Here is a 14,310-nt window from a genome sequence, read left to right as displayed (position 1 = left end):
CAGAGATCTTCCTAACAAGGCACACATCTGGCTGTTTACTATAACAGCACAGAGATCTTCCTAGCAGGGCACACATCTGGCTGTTTACTATAACAGCACAGAGATCTTCCTAGCAGGGCACACATCTGGCTGTTTACTATAACAGCACAGAGATCTTCCTAGCAGGGCACACATCTGGCTGTTTACTATAACAGCACAGAGATCTTCCTAGCAGGGCACACATCTGGCTGTTTACTATAACAGCACAGAGATCTTCCTAGCAGGGCACACATCTGGCTGTTTACTATAACAGCACAGAGATCTTCCTAGCAGGGCACACATCTGGCTGTTTACTATAACAGCACAGAGATCTTCCTAGCAGGGCACACATCTGGCTGTTTACTATAACAGCACAGAGATCTTCCCAGCAGGGCACACATCTGGCTGTTTACTACAACAGCAGAGATCTTCCTAACAGGGCACACATCTGGCTGTTTACTACAACAACATCCGTCACAATCACAAATCTCACCGTCTCCTTTACTCACTCCCACACTGCATCAGAAGCACGAGGTGTCATTTTTATCTCTGAATGGAGGCTTCTTCTATTAGCAATGCAGTCTTCCCCTTTCATCAGCGCGCACACACACACACACACACACACACACACACACACACACACACACACACACACACACACACACACACACACGCACGCAAACACACGCAAACACACGTACGCACACACACCTGATTGGAGAGAGAGCACCAGGAACATTTAGCTTAGCTCCTGACTCAAGTGTGTTGTGTGTGGTTGAAGTGTTTACAATCAGCCTTTACCAACAGTAAAACTTTACTAACTTTACAATCAGCCTTTACTAACAGTAAACCTTTATTAACTTTACAATCAGCCTTTACTAACACTTGGAATTACAAGAGACAGGGACAGAGTGGGGGGTATAAGAATAATCCAATGAGACAAAAAATAATTCCTGCTCATTTCCTAGGACATACACTCTCTCCGTCTCTCTCTCACTCTCTCTCTCACACACACACACACACACACACACCTTCATACACTCTCACTCTCTCTCTCTCTCTGTCTGTCACACACACACACCTTCATCCACTAACTCACGCTCAGAGCCCTTCACACACTCACGTGCACTCATCCCCCCTACATTCACACTCACAGAGCTCGCACACACACATGCTCTCACTCACAGTCACACACACACACGCATGCACCAACACGCACACGTACACACACACAGACACACACACACACCTTTAAACGTAGTGAGGGATGGAGCTGGATTAGGGGAAGACTATGTGCTCTAAAACTCCTCCTCCTCTCTCATGACCGACAGATATACTCAAAGTCCTGCAGAGAGAGAGAGAGGGAGAGGGGGGGCAGAGAGAGAGGGGGGGACAGAGAGAGAGAGGGAGAGGGGGGGACAGAGAGAGAGAGAGGGAGAGGGGGGGCAGAGAGAGAGAGAGAGAGAGAGAGAGAGAGAGGGAGAGGGGGGGGGCAGAGAGAGAGGGGGGGACAGAGAGAGAGAGAGGGAGAGGGAGAGGGGGGACAGGACAGAGAAAGATAGAGGGGGCAGAGAGAGGGAGAGGGAGAGGGGGGGGGCAGAGAGAGAGAGGGAGAGGGGGGACAGAGAGAGAGAGGGAGAGGGGGGACAGAGAGAGAAAGAGAGGGAGAGGGGGGGACAGACACACAGAGAGAGGGGTGTCTGGGTATTATTCTTGTTATGGTGTGTGTACAGGCACATTTTGTTTCTCTCAGCCAACAGGTTCATCTTCAGAGTCAGTACTATATCTGGCTATGGAGTCGATGTCTGGGATGTACCTGACAATTATACCAACACAGTCCCAGCTAAAATTGGACTGAGAGATCCAGATGATTGTAGCTGTAGTAATATTATTATTATCGCTATTATGGGCAACAGTAGTAGTGTTAGAAGTAATGGTACAAGTACTGTTGCTATTAGCATTATTGTTGTTTAATAATATAAATATCCCTACCTTAATAATAATAATATGTGACTTAACTGATTTAAATCTATTCTTAGTAATGCACAGTGCCTTTCACATACCCAGGGACACACATTTTATTTCCAGTCAGCACACACACACACACACACACACACACACACACACACACACACACACACACACACACCCCCCCCCCCCCCCCCCCTTTGGCTTACTATTCTATATTGTGTTAATTTCTGCATCGAAACCTTGATAATACAAGTGTGAATATTTGTCATGCCAATAATGTAGCACCGAACTGAATATTTTCAGAGAGAGAGAGAGAGAGAGAGAGAGAGAGAGAGAGAGAGAGAGAGGGAGGATACAGAAGTGAAAGCTTATTAATAATTCATTAATAATGAATTAATCTCCTTATAGAAGTGGAGGTAAAGCAGAGGTGCATGATCGTCCATCACAAGTGGTCTGAGCTCCCTCACCCACAGACCAGAGCTTCCAGTGCAGCCTCACCCACAGACCAGAGGATCCAGTACAGCCTCACCCACAGACCAGAGGATCCAGTACAGCCTCACCCACAGACCAGAGGATCCAGTACAGCCTCACCCACAGACCAGAGCTTCCAGTACAGCCTCACCCACAGACCAGAGCATCCAGTACAGCCTCACCCACAGACCAGAGGATCCAGTACAGCCTCACCCACAGACCAGAGGATCCAGTACAGCCTCACCCACAGACCAGAGGATCCAGTACAGCCTCACCCACAGACCAGAGCTTCCAGTACAGCCTCACCCACAGACCAGAGCTTCCAGTACAGCCTCACCCACAGACCAGAGCTTCCAGTACAGCCTCACCCACAGACCAGAGCTTCCAGTACAGCCTCACCCACAGACCAGAGGATCCAGTACAGCCTCACCCACAGACCAGAGGATCCAGTACAGCCTCACCCACAGACCAGAGGATCCAGTACAACCTCACCCACAGACCAGAGGATCCAGTACAACCTCACCCACAGACCAGAGGTTCCAGTACAACCTCACCCACAGAGGATCCAGTACAACCTCACCCACAGAGGATCCAGTACAGCCGCACCCACAGACCAGAGCTTCCAGTACAGCCGCACCCACAGACCAGAGCTTCCAGTACAGCCGCACCCACAGACCAGAGCTTCCAGTACAGCCGCACCCACAGACCAGAGGATCCAGTACAGCCTCACCCACAGACCAGAGGATCCAGTACAGCCTCACCCACAGACCAGAGGATCCAGTACAGCCTCACCCACAGACCAGAGGATCCAGTACAGCCTCACCCACAGACCAGAGGATCCAGTACAGCCTCACCCACAGACCAGAGGATCCAGTACAGCCTCACCCACAGACCAGAGCTTCCAGTACAGCCTCACCCACAGACCAGAGCTTCCAGTACAGCCTCACCCACAGACCAGAGCTTCCAGTACAGCCTCACCCACAGACCAGAGCTTCCAGTACAGCCTCACCCACAGACCAGAGCTTCCAGTACAGCCTCACCCACAGACCAGAGCTTCCAGTACAGCCTCACCCACAGACCAGAGCATCCAGTACAGCCTCACCCACAGACCAGAGCATCCAGTACAGCCTCACCCACAGACCAGAGCATCCAGTACAGCCTCACCCACAGACCAGAGCATCCAGTACAACCTCACCCACAGACCAGAGCTTCCAGTGCAGCCTCACCCACAGACCAGAGCTTCCAGTGCAGCCTCACCCACAGACCAGAGCTTCCAGTGCAGCCTCACCCACAGACCAGAGCTTCCAGTGCAGCCTCACCCACAGACCAGAGCTTCCAGTGCAGCCTCACCCACAGACCAGAGCTTCCAGTGCAGCCTCACCCACAGACCAGAGCTTCCAGTACAACCTCACCCACAGACCAGAGGATCCAGTACAACCTCACCCACAGACCAGAGCTTCCAGTGCAGCCTCACCCACAGACCAGAGCTTCCAGTACAACCTCACCCACAGACCAGAGCATCCAGTACAGCCTCACCCACAGACCGGAGGATCCAGTACAACCTCACCCACAGACCAGAGCTTCCAGTACAGCCTCACCCACAGACCGGAGGATCCAGTACAACCTCACCCACAGACCGGAGGATCCAGTACAACCTCACCCACAGACCAGAGCTTCCAGTACAGCCTCACCCACAGACCAGAGCTTCCAGTACAACCTCACCCACAGACCAGAGCTTCCAGTACAACCTCACCCACAGACCAGAGCTTCCAGTACAACCTCACCCACAGACCAGAGCTTCCAGTACAACCTCACCCACAGACCAGAGCTTCCAGTACAACCTCACCCACAGACCAGAGCTTCCAGTACAGCCTCACCCACAGACCAGAGGATCCAGTACAGCCTCACCCACAGACCAGAGGATCCAGTACAACCTCACCCACAGACCAGAGGATCCAGTACAACCTCACCCACAGACCAGAGGATCCAGTACAACCTCACCCACAGACCAGAGCTTCCAGTACAACCTCACCCACAGACCAGAGCTTCCAGTACAACTTCACCCACAGACCAGAGGATCCAGTACAACCTCACCCACAGAGGATCCAGTACAGCCGCACCCACAGACCAGAGCTTCCAGTACAGCCGCACCCACAGACCAGAGCTTCCAGTACAACCTCACCCACAGACCAGAGCTTCCAGTACAGCCTCACCCACAGACCAGAGCTTCCAGTACAACCTCACCCACAGACCAGAACTTCCAGTACAACCTCACCCACAGACCAGAGGATCCAGTACAGCCTCACCCACAGACCAGAGCTTCCAGTACAGCCTCACCCACAGACCAGAGCTTCCAGTACAGCCTCACCCACAGACCAGAGCTTCCAGTACAGCCTCACCCACAGACCAGAGCTTCCAGTACAGCCTCACCCACAGACCAGAGCTTCCAGTACAGCCTCACCCACAGACCAGAGCTTCCAGTACAACCTCACCCACAGACCAGAGCTTCCAGTACAGCCTCACCCACAGACCAGAGCTTCCAGTACAGCCTCACCCACAGACCAGAGCTTCCAGTACAACCTCACCCACAGACCAGAGCTTCCAGTACAACCTCACCCACAGACCAGAGCTTCCAGTACAGCCTCACCCACAGACCAGAGCTTCCAGTACAGCCTCACCCACAGACCAGAGGATCCAGTACAACCTCACCCACAGACCAGAGGATCCAGTACAGCCTCACCCACAGACCAGAGCTTCCAGTACAGCCTCACCCACAGACCAGAGCATCCAGTACAGCCTCACCCACAGACCAGAGCTTCCAGTACAGCCTCACCCACAGACCAGAGCTTCCAGTACAGCCTCACCCACAGACCAGAGCTTCCAGTACAGCCTCACCCACAGACCAGAGCTTCCAGTACAGCCTCACCCACAGACCAGAGCTTCCAGTACAACCTCACCCACAGACCAGAGGATCCAGTACAACCTCACCCACAGACCAGAGGATCCAGTACAGCCTCACCCACAGACCAGAGCTTCCAGTACAGCCTCACCCACAGACCAGAGCTTCCAGTACAGCCTCACCCACAGACCAGAGCTTCCAGTACAACCTCACACAAACAAACAAGTATCCGTCTTTGTTGGAGCTGTCGGTACTGTTGCGCTGTCTTGCACCAGCCTGTTGCACAGGTAAAGACTACAACCAACAAAACACGCCAAACCCAACACACACACACAAACGTATGCTCACACGCACGCACACACACACACACACACACACACACACACACACACACACGCACACAAACGTATGCTCACACGCACGCACACACACACATACATACACACACACGCTCACAAACGTATGCTCACACGCACGCACACACGCACACACACACACACACACACAAACGTATGCTCACGCACGCACACACACACACGCTCACACACACACGCTCACAAACGTATGCTCACACGCACGCACACACGCTCACAAACGTATGCTCACACACACACACACACACACACACACACACACACACACACACACACACAAAAGCAGCATCATGATGCAAAACTGCCCCAAATCAGGAACCCCACACATATGAAACTGCACCGAGATGAAGAGCAATCACACACACGCATGTTCAAACACACACGTATGCTCACATGCACTCACACACACACACACACACACACACACACACACACACACACACACACACACAGTGTTGAAGTGTTTCTTCTGAAAAAAATTGCAAACAAATATGGCATCTTTGGCTTTCACACAATCTCTCTTGAACATCCACTCCACAATCTCCTCTCTCCAGTCTCCTCCCTGCCCTCCTCTTCCTTCTCCTCCTCCCTGCCTTCCTCATCCTCCTCTTCCTCCCTGCCCTCCTCCTCCGCCTTTAAGACGGAACAGTGAGTAAGAAGCAGAGGGAGGTTAGTGGATTGTGTCGTGTTTGTGAGTGCTTGAATGATTCATGGCCTCAACATCAAATGCTCCAAAAATCTCTCAGGCAGGGCGGGTGGGAGACAGAGATCATATTCCCCATCAGCCCTGATCAGCATGTACCACATTTCTATCTTATAAATACATTATCATCTTAATTACCACCCTGTAAACAAAGGAATTTAAACCTAGAACATTTTTTTAAGTTAGCTATATTTAATCTGACCAGTCAGAACACATTTTCAGTACAGTGAGGCGCAGAGAAATGACAGTGTGACCTGAACCTCACCAACATGGAATTACTAGCTTCAGAACTAGAGCCTGGTCAGCCAACCCACACTTAGGACCCTTGGATCTAGGTTGCCTGTCAGATCTGGAACACTTAGTTCTGGAACATGAAGCTGTGTGTCAAGTAATCTAGCACAGTGGTGTTAAGAGCTGCATGTAGACAAGCTCTCTCAGTCACAGGCCACAAACTCATGGAAAACAACCCAGGTGTGTGGGAGGGGTGGGTGTGTGGGAGGGGTGGGTGTGTGGGAGGGGTGGGCGTGTGGGAGGGGTGGGCGTGTGGGAGGGGTGGGCGTGTGGGAGGGGTGGGCGTGTGGGAGGGGTGGGCGTGTGGGAGGGGTGGGCGTGTGGGAGGGGTGGGCGTGTGGGAGGGGTGGGCGTGTGGGAGGGGTGGGCGTGTGGGAGGGGTGGGCGTGTGGGAGGGGTGGGCGTGTGGGAGGGGTGGGCGTGTGGGAGGGGTGGGCGTGTGGGAGGGGTGGGCGTGTGGGAGGGGTGGGCGTGTGGGAGGGGTGGGCGTGTGGGAGGGGTGGGCGTGTGGGAGGGGTGGGTGTGTGGGAGGGGTGGGTGTGTGGGAGGGGTGGGTGTGTGGGAGGGGTGGGTGTGTGGGAGGGGTGGGGTGTGTGGGAGGGGTGGGCGTGTGGGAGGGGTGGGTGTGTGGGAGGGGTGGGTGTTTCACCCTTATCTGCTCTAGGTCGATGGCGTTTCACTCTTATGTGGTGTAGGTAGATCTGGTAAATCTGGTAAGTGGCAGCTGGGTGGTAAGGAAAAACCAGCAAAGTCACAAAGACCAGCAGGTCACAGAAGGCTTCATCCAAATTTAACAGCACAAAAGAAAAGGTTGAATGGGCAGGACTAAAAGAGACACCACTTTGGTTTTCCAAGTCAAACTGCTTCCAAAATATCAGCCCAACATATCTCTCCTGTCCAATCAGCCTTCTGCTTCTGTGTGAACGCAGTCCGGCGTGGGCAAGATCTGGACCATTCAGTCATAGCAGAACGAATCGTGCAGTTGTTCAGCAATCCGACAGGTCAAACCCACAGCGTCACGCAGCACTAATACAAAACCAGCCCAGACTCAAAGCTACGCCATTACCTCACCTGGGTCTCACGTCTGTCTGTGTGTACGGCAGTTGGACGTTTGTGAGTTGGGACATATCTGTGAGGGAACAGCTCCATGGTAGCAGTGCCCTGCCTCAAGATAAGAGCGATAAGCAGTATAGAGGAGACCACGTCTCGCGTATAGAGGAGACCACGTCTCGCGTATAGAGGAGACCACGTCTCGCGTATAGAGGAGACCACGTCTCGCGTATAGAGGAGACCATGTGGTCGTGTATGAGGCTGAAACACTTGCGCACACGCACACTACAGACACACACACACACACACACACACACACACACACACTTGTGCATACGTACGAAACAGACACAGACACACACTACTTACATATACAAAATGTCAACATATACATGCACACACTACGTTCATCACCATACAGTACAGTACCATACAGCGTGCCAGGAAGACATTTCATTGTAGCAGGAAGGCAGACATTTGACACGCGTACCGCACACTCCTGAAAATAAGGTGTAGAACGGTCTGATATTCGTTTAATAGTCAATGAGCTGCATGTCCTTATGGTGTAAGAACTGTAAGAACATCGTCATTGAAAAACAATCTCTTTACACATTACACCGACATCCTTACTGTATAGATGTTAAATATCTTCCTTCCTGATCAAATGACTTCGGGCCGCTATCAAAATAGTTTGACACACACACACACACACACACAAGCACACACTCTCACACATGCACAATTAAACTGTGTTTACGCACCAGTGAATGAATGTGCAGGTGTGTGTATGAAAATGTAAGTTATCATTTGCAAATGATAATTCATGCACAAGTTAATGTACAGACACAGAATGCGAGAATGCTACAGCTAGTAGTATACCGTCAAACAGAACTGTTGCACTAGCTCACACACAACACACTCATAGTGCACTCACACACTTTCCATTAGTGTAGAGGCAACCAGGGAGTAACATACCCATATGCACTCATTGTACTGAAGGGATATATATCTCTCACACACACACACACACACACACACACACACACACACACACACAGTAAGCTTCACAGAGCTCTTGTAAGTCCTTGTATTGTCAGTCCTTTCATCATCAGTCTCAGAGGGGAAATGAGAACACTTCAGATCGAGTTCAGCCAGCTCCTTAACAACCGCAAAGACAGAAGAGCAGACTCCTTAACCACTCCCCCCTGCCCTAACCACTTCCCCCTGCTCCAACCACACCCCCTGCCAGAACCACTCCCCCTGCTCATAAAAGACAGAAGAGCAGACTCCTTAACCACTCCCCCCTGCCCTAACCACTCCCCCCTGCTCCAACCACACCCCCTGCCATAACCACTCCCCCTGCTCACAAAAGACAGAATAGTGGATTGCTTAACCACTCCCCCTTGCCCTAACCACTCCTAATCAGTCCCCCCTGCCCAGAAAAGATGGCTGTAACAGACAGACTCCTTTTGTATTCTGATCAGATGATGCTGCTTGTAGCCAATCAATCAGAGTGCTGGGAGGGAGGGGCAGAGTGTGATCATGCTATTAGTACGAGGACCCTTCAACCAATGAGAAGTTCTTTAGATGATCACTAGCCAATGAATACTCAAGCACGTATTCTTGTGTAACTTCACATATTGTCTAGACCAATTATGTCAGCCATAGCTGGGACCAAAATGCCCTTGGTTGGCAAAGGCAGACTCTAAAAACCTGCCTAACGGAGGTGTTTACACTTAAGATTCACACTGAACTTACCAAACACCCTTTCATCAGTAGTTACCAGCAAGTGTACAGATTATGCCTGCATCTGTGTGTGTGTGTGTGCGCGCGCGTGTGGGAGAGATTCTGTCTTCCTCACTTTCATTACTGTCATCATTAAAGAGCATTTAATCCCAAAGACGTCTGAGTAACTGTGCATCACACAGCCCCTAAAACTTAACAAGAATGTCAGAGGGACTGCGAGAGACATTGAGAGACAGAGAGAGACAGAGAGAGAGAGAGAGAGAGAGAGAGAGAGAGAGAGAGAGAGAGAGAAATGAATATCAATGTGAATTGAATGTAGGCCAAAGACACTGATCAGAAGCAGACTGGTCTGACACAGCTGATTGTGGGAGGGTCTCAGCAGGGAAAAGAGGTGGAGCCGTGCATTCATTGGGCCTCTTGGAAGCCCTCCAGCCCCCAGGGGCGGGACCAGTTCTGCTTGGCACCACCTACCAGACATGTGAGCAAGTCACTATGTTGCAAGTAACAAGTAAGTCTCAAGTCTTCACAATCAAGTCTCGAGTCAAGTCCCAAGTCAATACAATCAAGTCTCGAGTCAAGTCCCAAGTCAATACAATCAAGTCTCGAGTCAAGTCCCAAGTCTTAAACTTCAAGTCCTAGTCAAGTCACCAGATGTAATTTCAATATTTACCACAATTGATGCAGTTGATTAGTAGTATATTAAGTTAGTCAGACTAACTAACGTTAGGCGTTTGAGTGTTTCAGTTCGCTTGAGTGAGATGTCGTCGTCACATCCCCCCCAATCCCCCCCCCCCCCCCCCCCCACCCCACCCCAGTGACTTTCGTCCGTCCCGTAATTTTTGGGGAGCATGTTGCTTGTCATCTCCACACAAATTCAACGCTGCTGCCCCCCCCTCCCCCTCTCCCCCTCTCGGTTACGGATAAACTGAGCTGAGCAGTTCACATTTTACAGCACCATTTAATACAAAATGATCCAGTTATGTGATTCTGTATTACTTATTTATTATGTTAAAATAAGGATGGATTTCAAGTCTTTTCAAGTCTTAAAGCTCAAGTCCGATTCCAAGTCCAAGTCAGTAAAGGTAAAGTCTAAGTCAAGTCGCAAGTCTTCAGTGATGTTGTCGAGTCCAGTCACAAGTCATCAGTTTAGTGACTCGAGTCGGACTCGTGTCCAAGTCATGTGACTCGAGTCCCCACGTCTGCCACCTACTCCACTCAAGCACCATATGAGCACACAGACTCACTTGCTCACTTCATCCCACTTGCTCAGTGCAGCAGAGCAGTTGAGATGGAGACAGAGGGGTGGAGACACGCCTTCAGGGAGGAGCTGCCACGCCTTCAGGGAGGAGCTGCCACGCCTTCAGGGAGGAGCTGCCACGCCTTCAGGGAGGAGCTGCCACGCCTTCAGGGAGGAGCTGCCACGCCTTCAGGGAGGAGCTGCCACGCCTTCAGGGAGGAGCTGCCACGCCTTCAGGGAGGAGCTGCCACGCCTTCAGGGAGGAGCTATGATGCCTTCAGCTAAGTCTCCCTCTTCTGCATGTTCTTAGTTGTAATAGCGGGAAAACAAAATTTCCTAGCAGCCCCTTGGGCTCCGAGATAGCCCAGATTTCAACTCCACGAAATAATGCACCAACCAGAATCTGCACAGGCCGCATGGGCAAGCAAAACACCAGGGGGGGGGGGGGGCAGGAGTGAGGGGGAGGGGGGTGGCTATGCTTTGTGCTTGTCCTCTTGTTCACCTGTGTTATTAAAATTCACCACTCTCACATGGCATGATGTGCCAGTGTGTGTGTTTTTAAGAGAGAAAGAGAGAGAGAGACAGGAAGAAAGAGAGACAGATAGAGAGAGTGAGTGAGTGAGTGAGTGAGTGAGTGAGTGAGTGAGTGAGTGAGTGAGTGAGCGAATGAGAGAAAGACGCAGAGAAACCTGAGAGGGGAGAACATCTGTTTAATGTAAACAGTAACGGCAGTAGGAGTGTTAAAGTGCTGGTGGATCACATGTTCAGAACCAGAGAAGTAGAACTATCTTCACTACAAATCACAGCAGGCCAAATCATTCCAGAGGCTCCGAGGCCAGACACTTCCCTTAACTGACCTCTGCTGTTCTCTAGCTCACAGACACACACACAGTCACAAACAAAGCCAGACAGCACACACTCTCACACTCTGAGGGAAAAGCCTGATTATAGCACGCTGAGTAAGTCGGCCATTACGCAGATGGTTACAGTGAGTGGTGTAATGTAGGTCATTACAAAGACCTACAGGGACATGCTCCCTATAGGAGCCTCCTCACTGCACACTGCATGGACACTGTCTCACTGCATGGACACTGTCTCACTGCATGGACACTGTCTCACTGCATACTGCATGGACACCCTTTCACTGCACGCACATGGTCTCGCTGCATTGTTTGTCTTACTGCATGGACACTGCATCACTGCATGGATACTATCACTGCACGAGCTCACTTCTCACAGGATGGACAGAAACACAAAAGTTAATTTTATACTTGATTGCAAGCCTCATCAAAAACCAATAAATTTTCAGAAGTAAGAACGTCTGTAAGGGGTTTCAGAAGTAAGAACGTCTGTAAGGGGTTTCAGAAGTAAGAACGTCTGTAAGGGGTTTCAGAAGTAAGGCGTTAGTCCTGAAGTCACCCAGTGTTCTGCGGCCTCACGTGGAAGCAGCTACTCTGCTGGTCTCACAAGATCATTTTTTCTCTCAGAGACTAAACAGACTGCAAATGACCCTGAGACCAACACAAGGAGGAGACAGTCCATGACACAGTCTGGAAACATGGTCATGGCAGAGTCTGGAAACATGGTCATGGCAGAGTCTGGAAACATGGTCATGGCAGAGTCTGGAAACATGGTCATGGCAGAGTCTGGAAACATGGTCATGACACAGTCTGGAAACATGGTCATGACACAGTCTGGAAACATGGTCATGACACAGTCTGGAAACATGGTCATGGCAGAGTCTGGAAACATGGTCATGGCAGAGTCTGGAAACATGGTCTTGGCAGAGTCTGGAAACATGGTCTTGGCAGAGTCTGGAAACACGGTCATGGCACAGTCTGGAAACACGGTCATGACACAGTCTGGAAACATGGTCATGACACAGTCTGGAAACATGGTCATGACACAGTCTGGAAACATGGTCATGACACAGTCTGGAAACATGGTCATGGCAGAGTCTGGAAACATGGTCATGGCAGAGTCTGGAAACACGGTCATGGCACAGTCTGGAAACACGGTCATGGCACAGTCTGGAAACACGGTCATGGCACAGTCTGGAAACACGGTCATGGCACAGTCTGGAAACATGGTCATGACACAGTCTGGAAACATGGTCATGACACAGTCTGGAAACATGGTCATGACACAGTCTGGAAACATGGTCATGGCACAGTCTGGAAACATGGTCATGACACAGTCTGGAAACATGGTCATGGCACAGTCTAGAAACATGGTGATGGCACAGTCTGGAAACATGGTCTTGAGTACCATGTAGTTATAGACCCAGAGACACAGTAGGTCTGCCCAATATGAAAAAAACATGCGATATGCGATCAGTGTTCAATGATTTGCTATAAATATTGAAGTGCATATTTGCTATACAGTTTCTAACTGTGTTAACAGGTACACTGCTAAAAAGCTCGATGAATAAACTGAATAAATGAATTCAAATTCATTTATTGAGCAAAGTACACAAATACCTAACCGAAAAAGAACATTAATTTAAATAAGACAGCTTAACTATATAAATTTAACGTTTAATTCATCCTGTCCTCTTTAAAATATTGTCTTCTAAACACAATATCACAGGCGTAGAAAACACAGGAAGAGAGGAGGAAGCAACCGTAAGTTTAACAAAACGAACGAAAACGAAACCAAGCATAAACGTGCACTAACGAGAACAAGAGAAAGACGTATCCCTACAGAGCGTGGCAACCCACCACTACGTGGGGCGTTACGCAGTTAGTTGAACGGTGTGAATGTTTTGTCTGGTTGTTCAAATGAGAAAATCGTTTTATTTACATGCACCATGTGATTTATAATTTTAAAAAAATTCACTGCATCTTTTTCCATGTGTTTTTTTGCACATGTTCAAACGCAGCTACAGCTGATGTCCTGTGACCTCGGGGCATGGTGGTCTCTGATTGGTCGGCTGGTTTGGCCAGGGCTTCAGAAGGACAAGAGTTTACACTGAAACCCTGAAAACCGGTTCAGTCATATCAGCTGATGGAGCGTGAGGTGTGTGTGTGTGTGCATGGATACATGTTGTCTCACACACACACATACACATACACACACACACAGACCACTGTAGAACTGGAATAATCATTTGTGCAGGAAGTCAATGAGCTCTGCGATACAGGAATACATGCGGCCGTAAAACCCATTTAATGTATACAGGAAGTACCATGCACACGCACACATGCATGCACACAGGAAGTCACCTAGAATCTTGCACAAGTGCTCTCTCTCTCTCTCTCTCACACACACACACACACACACACACACACACACACACACACACACACACCCCATTTCTTGTGAATTAGAATATTGCACCTTATAATGTAACTTCTTTTTAGAGAACACACAAACCTACACACACACACACACACACACAAATCATGCTCTAGAATCAAATAGGAGTGTCTCTGTGCTCAACAGGATTTTCCAATCATAGACAGCAAAGAGATTAATGACACAATGCTGTATTAACCCTCTCTGACTCACTCGGTCATTCTCATACCTGTGCGCATGCACGCACACACAG

General features: G+C 50.0%; 1 protein-coding gene across 7 annotated transcripts in view; it reads right to left on the bottom strand.

Annotated features, from left to right (window-relative positions):
- The window catches only part of taok3a (TAO kinase 3a), a 60,970-nt gene that overhangs the window by 31,325 nt on the left and 15,335 nt on the right, over positions 1-14,310 (bottom strand). For 2 of the 7 annotated variants that reach the window (XM_076997905.1, XM_076997906.1), the window contains exon 2: positions 1,268-1,363. The exons of the other annotated variants lie outside the window; for them this stretch is intronic. The gene's annotated coding sequence lies outside the window, so the exon portion shown is untranslated. The remainder of the gene's footprint in view (positions 1-1,267; positions 1,364-14,310) is intronic. 7 annotated transcript variants of the gene reach the window in all.

This window comes from Brachyhypopomus gauderio, chromosome 3 (assembly GCF_052324685.1).
Source record: "Brachyhypopomus gauderio isolate BG-103 chromosome 3, BGAUD_0.2, whole genome shotgun sequence".
NCBI lineage: Eukaryota > Metazoa > Chordata > Actinopteri > Gymnotiformes > Hypopomidae > Brachyhypopomus > Brachyhypopomus gauderio.
Note: the sequence above shows the minus strand (reverse complement) of the source record. Positions and strands in the feature narration are given on the sequence as shown.